The following is a 13,117-nucleotide window of genomic DNA, read 5'->3' on the forward strand; positions in this document are numbered from 1 at the left end:
GAATCCATCTGCCAATGCAGGAGGTACCAGAGACATGGGTTCAGTCAGAAAAATCCACTGGATTAGGGAATGGCAATCTGCTCCAATTTTTCTGCCTGGAAAATTCCATGGACAGAGAAACCTGGCAGGCTACTGTCCATGGGGTCACAAAGAGTCTGACAAGACTGAGTAACTGACCAAATTCCATTCACACTCTTTAGCCTTGTAAATGTATATTTTCAATGACATATTATTCTTTTATAGCTATTATTGAAAATGATATGTAAAATATGCAAATATCCAAAACCAAAATATTTTTGTTTGGCACCACATTTCAGTCAATAATACAGATATGGATAAGCATTATCTTTGGCCATATTCATTAACAAATGGAAATGCAATTTTTGTAGTGTGAGTTCTCTTATCTGTGTTTGAGAACACCATTCATAACTCCCTTGTGCTATTCAGGAAAATTCAAATGAATAATAGAATGAAACTCTACTATTCTTCTGAGAGTCATAAAATTATTAACTCATAGAATGAGTATTTCTCCCTCCAGTATAAGTTCAGAGTTCTAATTTCATCACTGAAATGGAACTTTCTTTTTCCAACTGGCAGGGAAGATGCATTACAGGAAAACAATGAAGACTGTTTCTGTTCTTGCTGTTGCCATTTGACAATAATAAGGATGAATATAAGACTGCAAATGTGGTATAAATATTAAATGGGAAATAGCGATGTTACCATAATTCAAATTATCTTTCATTATTTTCAGTTCACTAATTTTTTACAGTCCATGCTTGAAATAGCATTATGCAATCTACAATATACACTAATTGAAACTGTGTCAGCAGTTAGCTTTCTATTAACTAGTCTAACTTTCAGACGTTCAGTTTTAGCTACCACAGTCCTTTTGCATGAATGCTTTTCCTATGAGTTCTTAATTGTGTATTCAGTGTGGCTGATGAGTTTTACTGTTCCTATTCTGGGAGGTCATAGGACAGACAAAAGAGAAAGACTGTCTTTTTTATATTTGTTTACTGTTACCAATATTTGACATTATTACACTAGTCTGCACTGAGTTGACGCTAAGGATAAAGAGTTGTTTTAACACAGCTTAAAAATTAATTTCTTTTACTTTTTTGATAACAAACTATTTAATTCTTGGTCATCTCAAATTTACTATGAATCTCAATATAAGCTTAGGCTAGACTTGCTTTCCATAAATCTCTACTTCTCTTGCTTTTTCTTCTGTCATTGCTTTAAGAATGAAAGTTAAATACAGGTCAATTTAATGCTATTCAGTGTGATAACTAGTCACCTAAATAATGTTACACAAATCAAAGACAAAAGTATTTCTAAGATCAGTCAAAATAGAAATGTTTTCTTGTGAAAACATCTTTTGCCAGAGTCTCTTTTTATTTATTTCCAGAAATAGCTTATATATATATATATATATATACACACACACATACATACATACATATATAATGTAAATCACAATATTGATAAAGTTTCCCCCAGCACATTGAACTCTTTTGTGTCACATTACAAAGTGACAAAAACAAAACAACAGCAACAAAATAGCAATGTCACATGTTATCTCCCAATCTTCACAAAGTATGGGAGAATCCAACCTATCTCATAATCAAAATGTCAGCTCTCTTTCAAATGACTGACAAACCCTATCTCTGCTAAGGACATATTTTAGGATCAATACACTAACAATCTTATTCTTCTGCATCTGATCAGTGTTAACTATGACTATACCAAGACTCCGTTTCTAGTTATTACGTCTCCTCGCTCATCCCCATGGCACCCTCATAGCATCATCCTTGTAGATATTAACATTACAGATATTATTTAGGTTGTTGCTTTTTTCCAACCAGATCTTTGGTTTATTTATTAACACTTTTTTATCTTCTGTTTCTCAAATAATGCATCCCTTTTGTTTCTTTTATTTCACATGCTCATACCACTTTTCTAATTGGATAGCTCCCACTTCATGGAAGATGACCCACAGAGTGTACAGGAAGAAAAATTCATTGTCCCTATCTATAGGAAGTTCCTCTGAGTAACCAAAAGTACCCTCATTTTGAAGAGATCTCTATGGTCATCTGATAGCTGCATGATCTGTCGGATCAATTCCTTCATCGCTTGAATGTCCTTTATGGCCACTCCTGAGATGCCAGTAATTGTTTTTGGGGAGGAAGGCAAGTTAACACTTGGCTCCCAGACCGCACAGAGCAAGTATATCCTAGGGATGAACATGTCACCCTTCTAAAGAAACTATTGTAAAATTGCTGGGCCCCTTCAAGAAGAATCTATAGCAGTCACTGAACTCAGGTTGATAGTGCTTCCAGTGTGGACTTAGGTGTACAATAGTATACTAGGATTCTGGTAGCTATAAATTCAACTTTTTCCCAATTATCTCTTGCTCAAACCCAGATCTTTCCATTAGATATCAGTTTTAAGAAAAATGACCATGTTTAGGAAGTATAAGGAAACCCATTATGTCCCTCTATTTGGCTCATATGGTTCACTATAGAAGGAATTGACAAGTAATACATTCAGCCAGACGGCCATGTGACATGCCTGTCTAACAAAAGAATCTTTGCAGCTGAATCAGAATCAAGTTTAAATTCATTAGATCTTCCTGTGACCAAGCTTCTACCCAGAAGTTGTACCAACCAGGCAGCTATGAAGTTGCTGTTAAGAGAAGAAGAAGTTGCTGTTAAGAGAAGCATCTTATCCAGGAATTGTCACAGAGAATTTGCAGACTCTCAAAATACATCCTTATAACTCTACCCTTTTATTCGGATCATTGCCAGAAAGTAGTTGAAAGAAGGTAATGTCTTTTTTTAGGATAGTCACATTCAGTGACTAAACTGCCTTATTAAGAAGGAAGTGGAGCTATAAATATTTTTGAGTCACTTTTTAAGGAGGACATTCCAAAAACTAACAATATAAGACGATAGGGAGTACTGAAAGTCTATCAAAGAGTATGGTAAATTTTTTTTCTAGATTGCAGATGGTTCAGAAATCTGGAAACATGACACAAATTCGTTTTAAAGGTCATAATGGTATGAAAGTCAGCTGGCTCAAACTGTAAGCTATTAAAACAAACAAACAAACAAATAAAACATCAAAACAATGGAGAGAAACTACTGATAACCAAGAGGGAGGTCAAAAATTCAGATAGTCAAACTATGAGGAATGGGCAGGGACAATGTCCTGTGCATTATGGGCTCCCTCAGCTAAAGACAAACAGGTCATGTCAGTGGAGTCACATGTATGCATTCAGCAGTAGCCTCTACATTAGGAACATGGGCCTTTTATGTGCCCTTTCTATTAAGATTGCAGATGTATTGCCATATCCAGCATAATGATGGATCTAGGTAGCATTAGTGGCAATCTGGGCGGTGCAAACCTAAATGGCAAGTTGACTCCAGTCAGTTTCATCAGAAAACAAACCCTTACCATGGACATCTTCATGAATAATTCAGTTAATCAGCAGTCATTACTTGTTTCCTCAGTACAAGATCCCAAAACATATATGTTTTATCTACTAGCCTATAGTTTTCCAAGAGGCAAACAAAACAACTAGAACAAGTAAAAACATAACAACATCAATTAGAAGATGAATCAGCCAGAACTTTGAAAATAACTATCAGTACTTCCCAATAAGTAGAATAGCCATGATCATTTTTAATTTTGCAATTGGCACTATTGTTGAATACTGCCCAATCCAAAGGATCAAATCCAAACCCTTAACTTTCAGTTTAGCTAAACCATCAGTGAATCAAGCCCAGACATTCAGTCAAATCTCTTTGAATCTGAGACAGCAGCTTTGCTTCAGGAAGCAAAGTTTGGGATTAAATTTCCCCTAAAGGTAGTAGCTAAGCTTTGTCAGGAAGCTAAGTCCAGAACTCCAAGAGGCATCCCTATGTGGTCACTTTCCTTTGCCAGCCTCCTCCCAGAAAATTATAGAGTCTCCAGCTAGAAAAATTACAACTCATGGTTCAGAGGAGTGATTAAAGTTGTAGAGCCCCAAGGGTCTTACCACTTCTCTGTGTCCAGTTCTCCCCAGTTGGCAAAACTCACTTTGGCTCTTAAGAGCATCTAACACTTCATTTCCTAATGTATGTTCAGAGGTAGCTATAACAATACACTGAATGAGCCCAAAGAGCTCCACTCACAAGGTCACATTACCCTTCTTTCTTACTTTTATTTCCTTTCTTCCAGCTCAAATCCCATCTGTTGAAACTAGGCATTCCTTCCTTTTATTGAACTGGACAGAATGATGACTTGCTTATTAATGTGCTGGATAAAAGAGTAATAAAGGTTGTAACATGCTTATATCCCCAAAATGCCCCAGTATAGTCAAATAGGTGCAGATGGACTTCATTTTTCCATCGGGATTAGGGATATATGGAGATTAAGGGTAATTAATTAAGGGTGATTAACTGGTCTTAATCGTTTTTCTCCTAGCAGCTGAGGTCAAGGTAAAAGAATGACTGGAGGTGAGAAGTGGAAACAGCATTTTTGAGAACAGTTTCAAGCTGTCTGAGAATAAAGATGGGAGAGACAAGCTAGGCAGCTGATTAGACATTGTGCCAAAAGAGTATTTACTTTGTCTAAGATGGAAAGAGCACTAATGTATTCATAGCATAATGCAAGGAGATTTAGCAATACAAGGTTTATTCCACTATTATATAGTGGTAACTGCAGATTCTGGTACAGAGCAGGTAATAAAGTCAAACAAGTAAATGAATAATAAAGAATTAAGTTATCTCATATCATCTATTTATATGACTTGAAAAATATGTAGTTCTCTAGTAGAATTCGATTTGTACTTTTACTTATTTTAACGTGGGGCTTCCCCGATAGCTCAGTTGTTAAAGAACCCGCATGCAATGCAGGAGACCCCGCTTGGATTCTTGGGTCAGGAAGATCCCCTAGAGAAGGGATAAGCTACACACTCAGTATTCTTGGGCTTCCCTTGTGACTCAGCTGGTAAAGAATCAGCCTGCAATGCAGGAGACCTGGGTTCAATCTCTGGGTTGGGAAGAACCACTTGAGAAGGGGAAGGCTACCCACTCCAGTATTCTGGCCTGAAGAATTCCATGGACTATAGTCCATAGGGTTGCAAAGAGTCAAACACAACTGAGTGACTTTCACTTTCACTTTATTTTAAAGTAGAGAGTTGCAATATGATTTTGGCTAACTAGATAGCTACTTTAAAGGACCCAAATTTAAGCAGTAATTTACTTAATTAATTTACTTAATGCTTAAATTTGGGCTTCCCAGTTGGCGCTAGTGGTAAAAACCCTGCCTGCCAATGCAGGAGATATAAGAGACACAGGTTTGATCCCTGGGTTGGGAAGATCCCCTGGAGGAAGACACGGCAACCCACTCCAGTATTTACATCTAAATAGTCCTTTGCAAGGCTTTGCTGGTAGCTCAGCTAGTAAAGAATCCACCTGCAATGCAAGAGACCCTGGTTAGATTCCTGGGCCTGAAAGTTCCCCTGGAGAAGTAATAGGCTACCCACTCCAGTATTCTTGGGCTTCCCGTGTGGCTCAGATGGCAAAGAATCTGTCTGCAAAGTGGAAGACATGAGTTCAATCCCTGGGTTGGGAAAATCCCCTGGAAGAGGGCATGGAAACCCACTCCAGGATTCTTGCCTGGAGAAACCTCATGGACAGAGGAGCCTGGTGGGCTACAGTCCATGGGATTGCAAAGAGTTAGACACAACTGAGTGACTAAGCACACACATACATTCCTTCACCAGAGCAATTGCTTAAAACGTAAAATAAAAGACTTGGCTATCATTAAAAACCACTTAGACAATCTGTGGATAGTTCATGAAAGTCCCTGAATAAATCTCTCCCCTAACCAAACCCTTGAAAGAAAAAGAGAGGAGAGACAAAGTGAGAGAAGGGGAAGGGTAGAAGGAAGGCAGTGAAGGAGAGAAGAAGAGAGAGGGGGAAAAGGGAAGAAAGGAAGTCTATGAAAATTTCTACTTGAAGCATTCTCATCTGCAACCATTTCGTTTATGCATATTAAAAGATAAGGAAACAGAGTTAACATTAAAGTACAAAGAGAAATATGGCTTGATTGATGGATCTATTTATTTATAATGCTTGATTTAGAGTAGGAGACAAACATGAATGTAAAAGATAGTAAGGTCTTCTCAGTATTTCTCCCACTTTGGCAAAATTGGTGTGATGGAAGAGAACAACAACAAAATATTGTGTACAAAGAGTGAATTTCAGCTTTATGAATAAAAGTCTATTAACTTATGGATGTTATGTAAGAAATAGCTGTGTAGATATATTCAAGAGAATTGAACTATGTTCACATAAAAAGAAATAGTGAATGGTGTTTTTCTAAATGTGAAGCCACACAGGACCCCGCTTTTCAATACCAGGAAATCTGCAAAGGGACTGCTGAGATCAATGTAATTATCCAGAAGGCGTTACTGAAATAGATTTTAAATCCTTTGATGTAATTGCTTGCTGAGTTTGCCATTACAGCAGCTCTATCTTTTTGACTGATTGAGGGCCTTTATCAGCTCAGGTTTTACTGAGACTGCCAACATACTCATATTGGAATCGTAAAGTTAGACAGATACTTGATATTTAATTTAACTAATATGGCACACCATGAGTCAACAAAACACATTTTGTGTTAATGCAAAACAAAACAAAACAAAAGGTGAGGGACAAAAATGCATGCAGAATTAATCTTCCTGTTTCAGTAGACAAGCCTTTGTGCTTTGACTTATTAACATGAATTTTGATTTGAAAACCCAATGGCATTTTTCCTGCCCCTTAAGAGGAGCAGTCTTGATTCCACTGGAGTATTTAGAACCAGAATTCAATGAATAAATTAAAAGTGCATAAAATCCTCAAGCAAAGTGCAAGGAGCATTGAGGTGAGTTGTTTTTTTCTTATGGACAGTCCCTATTTTCCATAACTCCTTGAATAATTCTTATTCCTTAAGACACTTCTCTCTTGTTTCCACAACTTCTTACAATAGACCATAAAGTAACTTATTAGCTTGTTTTTAGATTCACTCTCCTCCTGAAGAAAGACAGATTTGACCAAAGCATTTTATTCATGATATTTTCTGTGTTGTGCCTAATATTAAAAATATATCTATTTAAGACCACCTAGTATGAAATAGCTCTCCTTCTCAAAGAAAAAAAAAATAAGGGCTATACATTCTGTTCAAGAAATATAACTATTAACTTCTCCAATGAATATCAGTTTCCTAACATCATTTTGAAAGAATAAACTGGGGATTGATTATCTTTTCAAAGTCGTTTTGCTAAAGCAACTATCTCAATATCTTAGGCATTTTAAGTTTTATAGTTAATAGTAATAGTAGAAAGTGGTTGTACTGATCAAATAATTAGAAGAAAGAGAAGGAATTTATAAGCCATGGTAATGATGGACAAATCATAGAATCATATACTGTAACTTTCAATGTACTCCTCTTAATATTATATTTTTGCATTCATGAAAACTTTGTGACAAAGGTAGAAGAATTATCATTATTTTCATTGCATGAATAAAGAAACTAAGGTCCAGAAAAATTTACCCACTATTTTTAAATAATATTTGACTATTAAGTTACTCAAATCTAGGTTGGCTGACTCCAAATCTAGTCATATGTACACTACAGTTATGCATTTTTTCTGGTCAGAAATATTAATTATCCATATCTAATGATACATTTATTTTGTCAATTGCATTTTCATACCAATATCAATAAGCTAGTTGTGCTGTTTTAAATTTCTCCCTTTACTTTTTTAAAACTTTGTTTCCTATTCTTGAGATTCAGCATGTTTATATTAACTCATTCATATGCTCATTCATCCGTTCAAAACTATAAGTAAAGCACATACTACTTTGAGACTCAATAAGCTTTCTTCCTTCTTCATTTAGGTAAATGACTCATCATTAATATCTCAGTCTATTTCATGTCTATGGCATCTTTAACTCCAAGACCACCTCTAGGTCAGTATTTCTCTAGAAGAACTCAGAAAAGCTGTTATATTGATGGATATATGATGGTATGGTTTACTACTGTGTAAGGATAAAGATTGAAATCAGTAAAGACAAGAAGCATTAAGACAGAATCTAGAAAAACCCAGCCACCACTTCAGTTTTTTTCTCCAATATGTGAAAACATTTGTGAAGTGTTACCAGACAGAGAAGCTCTCTAGAGCCTTGGTGTCCAGGGATTTGATGAGTATTGGTCATGTAGGCCAAGAGAATCCTCATGGCTGAGCTTTGTGTTTCAGTCTTAAGCTTCTCCAGTGGACAAATTATACTGTGTGGCCCAAGGCCCCCATCATAAATCACATTATTAAGATAAACCATCTGGCATGGCCAAAACCCCAGATAAACAAAAACACACATCAGCAGGACATTCTAAGAGCTTAGAGGTTATCTCCAAGGAGAAGGTCAGGGGCCAAAACATTTTTTGGACTGTGTAGACCTGCCTAGGTAACTACTGCTCTAAATTAGCACTTATTACAATTCCAGTTATTTTTTCAAGATCTATTTTCCCTTCTAATTATAAATACCTCATCAGAGATGATCAATTTTCTTCATCTTTGCGTGGCAGAAGTGCACAGAAGTTTAAAGTACTGGCAAATTACTGATTGAAGAAATGGAACATGAAATATAGTTTGAACAGGATGAGGGAAGTACAGAACGGGGTCATTTCTTAGTTTCAGTGCTTTTTTATTGAGATTTTTTAGAGATAATTAATAATTTTATTTTTTAACATAACAGTTCCTGACTATATTACATTTTTCTTAAGTTCTGCTTGAATCTTGAGTATTTCTTTCTTGATCATTTCTATATATCCATATCTTATCATATATGACTAAAAGAAACCACTTGACACTTTTAACATTCCACCTGGTAATTTCCTTAGCTAAATCTACCATTTTAGTAGGTATGTCTTTATTTTTCAAACCTTACAACAGTTTAGCCATAATTTTTCAGCCACTTCTTCCCTGGTGGCTCAGAGGTTAAAGCATCTGCCTGGAATTCAGGAGACCCAGGTTCGATCCCTGGGTTGGGAAGATCCCCTGGAGAAGGAAATGGCAACCCACTCCAGTACTCTTGCCTGGAGAATCCCATGGACGGAGGAGCCTAGTAGGCTACAGTCCATGGGGTCGCAAAGAGTCGGACACAACTGAGCAACTTCACTTTCAGCCATTACATAATATGGACTGCCTTTCCTTGAGGGTCCATTTACAAAATCTCACTGTCTTCCATCCTTTGCTAAGAGTTTCCTTGAGATACTCAAAAGCTATACTCTCTTCCTTATCTAACATTATCTAAACATTATAATTTTTGTATAGCAGCATTTAGGTCTTGGGTGCTCACTTCTGTCTGGATTAGCTTTTGCAGCATACCAAGTTAGCCTAAAATTTAGTGGCCTAAATGACATCATTCGTGAGTTGACTACTGTTGATTGAGTGGTTCAAACTTGGAATTCCTTATGAGGTTGTAGTAAGACAGATGCTTAACCTGCAGTCTTCTGAAGTCTGACTGGGCCCAGCATAGAAGATTGCTCACTCATATAACTGGTGGTGCAGAAATGCTGGCTATAAACTGGAAGGTAACTTAGGGCTAAGTCATGGGATGAACGCTTGTGTCCCCAAAACGTTATATGCCCAAGACTTAACACCTAACTTGATGGTATTGGGAGATGGATCTGGGAAGTAGTTACTGTCAGAGGAGATCATAAAAGTGGGCTCTAATCTGATAGATTTGGTGCCTTATGAGAAGAGACATCAGGGAGCTTTCTTTCTCTCCATCTTGTAAGGACATAGCAAGAAGGCCTTTGCCAGATCTGACAATGCTAGCACCCTGAACATGCACTTCTAGCTTCCAGATCTGTGAGAAAATAAGTTTCCTATGTTTAAGCCAACCAGTGTATGGTATTTTGCTGTAAGAGCCTGAACAGACTCACGCAGGCTGTAACCCGGAACATCTTCCCAAGGACTACCCATGTACCTTGAACTTCTCAGAGCATGGTTTCTTGGCTCCCCTAGGGAGCATCCCAAGAGCATCCCAGGAGGCTCAAGGAGAAGCTAGAAGGTTTCTAGGGAAGTAATCACACAAGCCTTGTCCTAGACTCATAGTTGAAGTAGGAATTAGGCCCCACCTACTGATGTGAGGAGCAACATGTGCTTAGAGAAAAGAAATTGTTAGCAGCCATCCTGGAAACTGCTTACCACACTTGGCATTTGAGATGTGAGAATTTGTTTTTCTTCTTTCATCTTGAGTGGACTGAATTGACTTCAGACAAATCTAAGTAACTTTGTGATCTGGTGCGTGAGGTTCAGGCAGTGGTGTCCTTGTAAGAATGGGCAATGGAAAATCCTGGTTAAGGGTAAAGAGTCAGGAATAGCACACTATTCTTTCAGATGATATTTCAAAGAACATTTTTTTAATCACTTGTCATATTCACTATCTAGATTAAGGTGTAGTGTTATTGTTAGTCACTCAGGTGTGTCTGACTCTTTGTGACCCCACGGACTGTAGCCTACCAGGCTCCTCTGTCCGTGGGATTTTCCAGGCAATACTGGAGTGGATTTTCATTTCCTTCTCCAGGGGATCTTCCCAACCCAGGGATAGAACCCGGTTCTCCCGCATTGTAGACAGACGCTTTACCGTCTGAGCCACCAGGGAAGTCCATGGTTCCCTGGAAAGTTTTCTGTATATACTATTACTATGTGAGCATAAAATAGAGATATTTCAGGACTAAAAAGGCTCTATTCTATGTAAATAGTGTAACTGTGTACATTAATTTAAAATGTCATCTGTTAATTGAATCCACGATATGTCTTTAAGGAAAGACAGAGTTAAAAATCTGCACTGACAGTCAAGGATCTCAACATTCTTCAGCTGTGCCTCGGGAACATTGCTTATGTTTCTGAAATTGTTAGTAAAGCTAATAGCAGGTAAGATCTTTGGGTTTCTGCTGAACCCAATATAAAACTCTTCATTTGCTTTATTTCAACAAGAATATTAATTATTACTTATTGATCAGTTCAATTCAGTCTCTCAGTCATGTCCGACTGTTTGCGACCCCATGAATCACAGCACGCCAGGCCTCCCTGTCCATCACCAACTCCCAGAGTTCACTCAGACTCACATCCATCGAGTCAGTGATGCCATCCAGCCATCTCATCCTCTGTCATCCCCTTCTCCTCCTGCCCCCAATCCCTCCCAGCATCAGAGTCTTTTCCAATTAGTCAACTCTTCGCATGAGGTGGCCAAAGTACTGAGATTCAGCTTTAGCATTCCTTCCAAAGAAATCCCAGGACTGATTTCCTTCAGAACGAACTGGTTGGATCTCCTTGCAGTCCAAGGGACTCTCAAGAGTCTTCTCCAATCCCACAGTTCAAAAGCATCAATTCTTCGGTGCTCAGCCTTCTTCACAGTCCAACTCTCACATCCATACATAACTAGTGGAAAAACCCTAGCCTTGACTAGATGGACCTTAGTCGGCAAAGTAATGTCTCTGCTTTTGAATATACTATCTAGGTTGGTCATAACTTTTCTTCCAAGGAGTAAGCGTCTTTTAATTTCATGGCTGCAGTCACCATCTGCAGTGATTTTGGAGCCACTGTTTCCACTGTTTCCCCATCTATTTCCCATGAAGTGATGGGACTGGATGCCATGTTACTAATATATTCATTTGATTCATTCAGTCTGTTAAAGAATGATGAAACGTGTAATAATTATGTAACACCTGAAACAAAAAGATTTAGGACTCACTAGTATATTATGGGAAAACTATATTGGTCAGTCACAGTCTTCAAGCAGAGCAGATTGATGATCTTATATGGGATTTGGGAAGCATATGTACAGGAGAGATTTCAAGGGCTTCAGTGGGCTGACAGCCTAGGTGGAAGCTGGGTTATCAGCTGAGGTACTTGTTGACTGATTGCCATCAAAGGCATGTTAGATAAAGTGAGCCTGTTCCTTAGTGGCTGACTTTCCAAAGTAGGGGGTTGTCACAAATTTGTTGGCTTTCAGAGATATGTTTACTGAGAATTGGTATTGATCAAATGAATATATATTACTATAGCTCCAGAACAGTCAGCCTGTCCTTTGGAGTGTGGGGTCAGCTTTTGTTCTTCAACCCAAAATGAAAGAAAGAAGGAATACTCTTAAGTTCACATTTGAAGTCCTAAGTCCCTCTCTCCAGCACTTCAGAATGTGACCTTATTTGTAAATAGCATTGCTGTAAATTTAATAAGTTAAAATGAAGTTATTAGGATAGAACTCTAATCCATAATGACTACTGTCTTTATAAGAAGGGGAAATTTGGACACAAAGACAGACAAAAATACCGAAAATGCCATGTGAAGATAAAGGCAGAGATCAAGGTAATGCTTTTATAAGCTGAAGAGAGCCAGAGATTATCAACAAACCACCAGGAGCTGGGAGAGAGGCATGGAACAGTGTCTTCCCTACAGCCATCAGAAGGCACCAAGCCTGCTGACACCTTGATCTCAGGCGTAAGTCTCCCAGAACTCTGAGTCAATGAGTTTTAGTTACTTAAATCACAAAGTTACTGGTTGGTTGTAGCAGAAAACCTAGGGAACTGATAGACCTGGATAACTAGCTAGCTAGACAGACAAAAAACATTATTATTCCTCAAAATGTTTAAATATTATTTCCAACACCATTTTTATTTCAACACAGAATAGATATGTTTGTTAAGTGCCTTGCCAGAAGTCACAAGCTCAGAAAGCAGCAGGGATGGGATTTAAATCCATGCCTGTGTGACTTCAGCTCTATTCTTTCATCTACATTACTTCCCTGCACCTTAGCATAAACAAGCTTTGATGAGCTGAAAGCTCCTGTAAAACTGATTTCTGTTGGCTATTCAAGTGTCTTTAACTCCATATTTTGAGCCATTCATATTTAGCTCCTATACTTTAGAATTATTTTTTATATAGAAACAGGTAACAGACCACTATTTCTCACTTCTACTGGGACTAGATCTGATAGATAGAGTGCCTGATGAACTATGGACAGAGGTTCGTGACATTGTACAGGAGACAGGGATCAAGACCATCCCCATGGAAAAG

General features: G+C 37.8%; 1 non-coding gene across 1 annotated transcript; it reads left to right on the top strand.

Annotated features, from left to right (window-relative positions):
• Nucleotides 1-9,013: 9,013 nt before the first annotated feature.
• On the top strand, nucleotides 9,014-9,085 carry TRNAS-GGA. The gene has a single exon. It is a non-coding gene; the product is annotated as a tRNA-Ser (tRNA).
• Nucleotides 9,086-13,117: the final 4,032 nt, after the last annotated feature.

Source organism: Oryx dammah, unplaced genomic scaffold, assembly GCF_014754425.2.
Source record: "Oryx dammah isolate SB20612 unplaced genomic scaffold, SCBI_Odam_1.1 HiC_scaffold_12, whole genome shotgun sequence".
In the NCBI taxonomy this organism is placed as follows: domain Eukaryota; kingdom Metazoa; phylum Chordata; class Mammalia; order Artiodactyla; family Bovidae; genus Oryx; species Oryx dammah.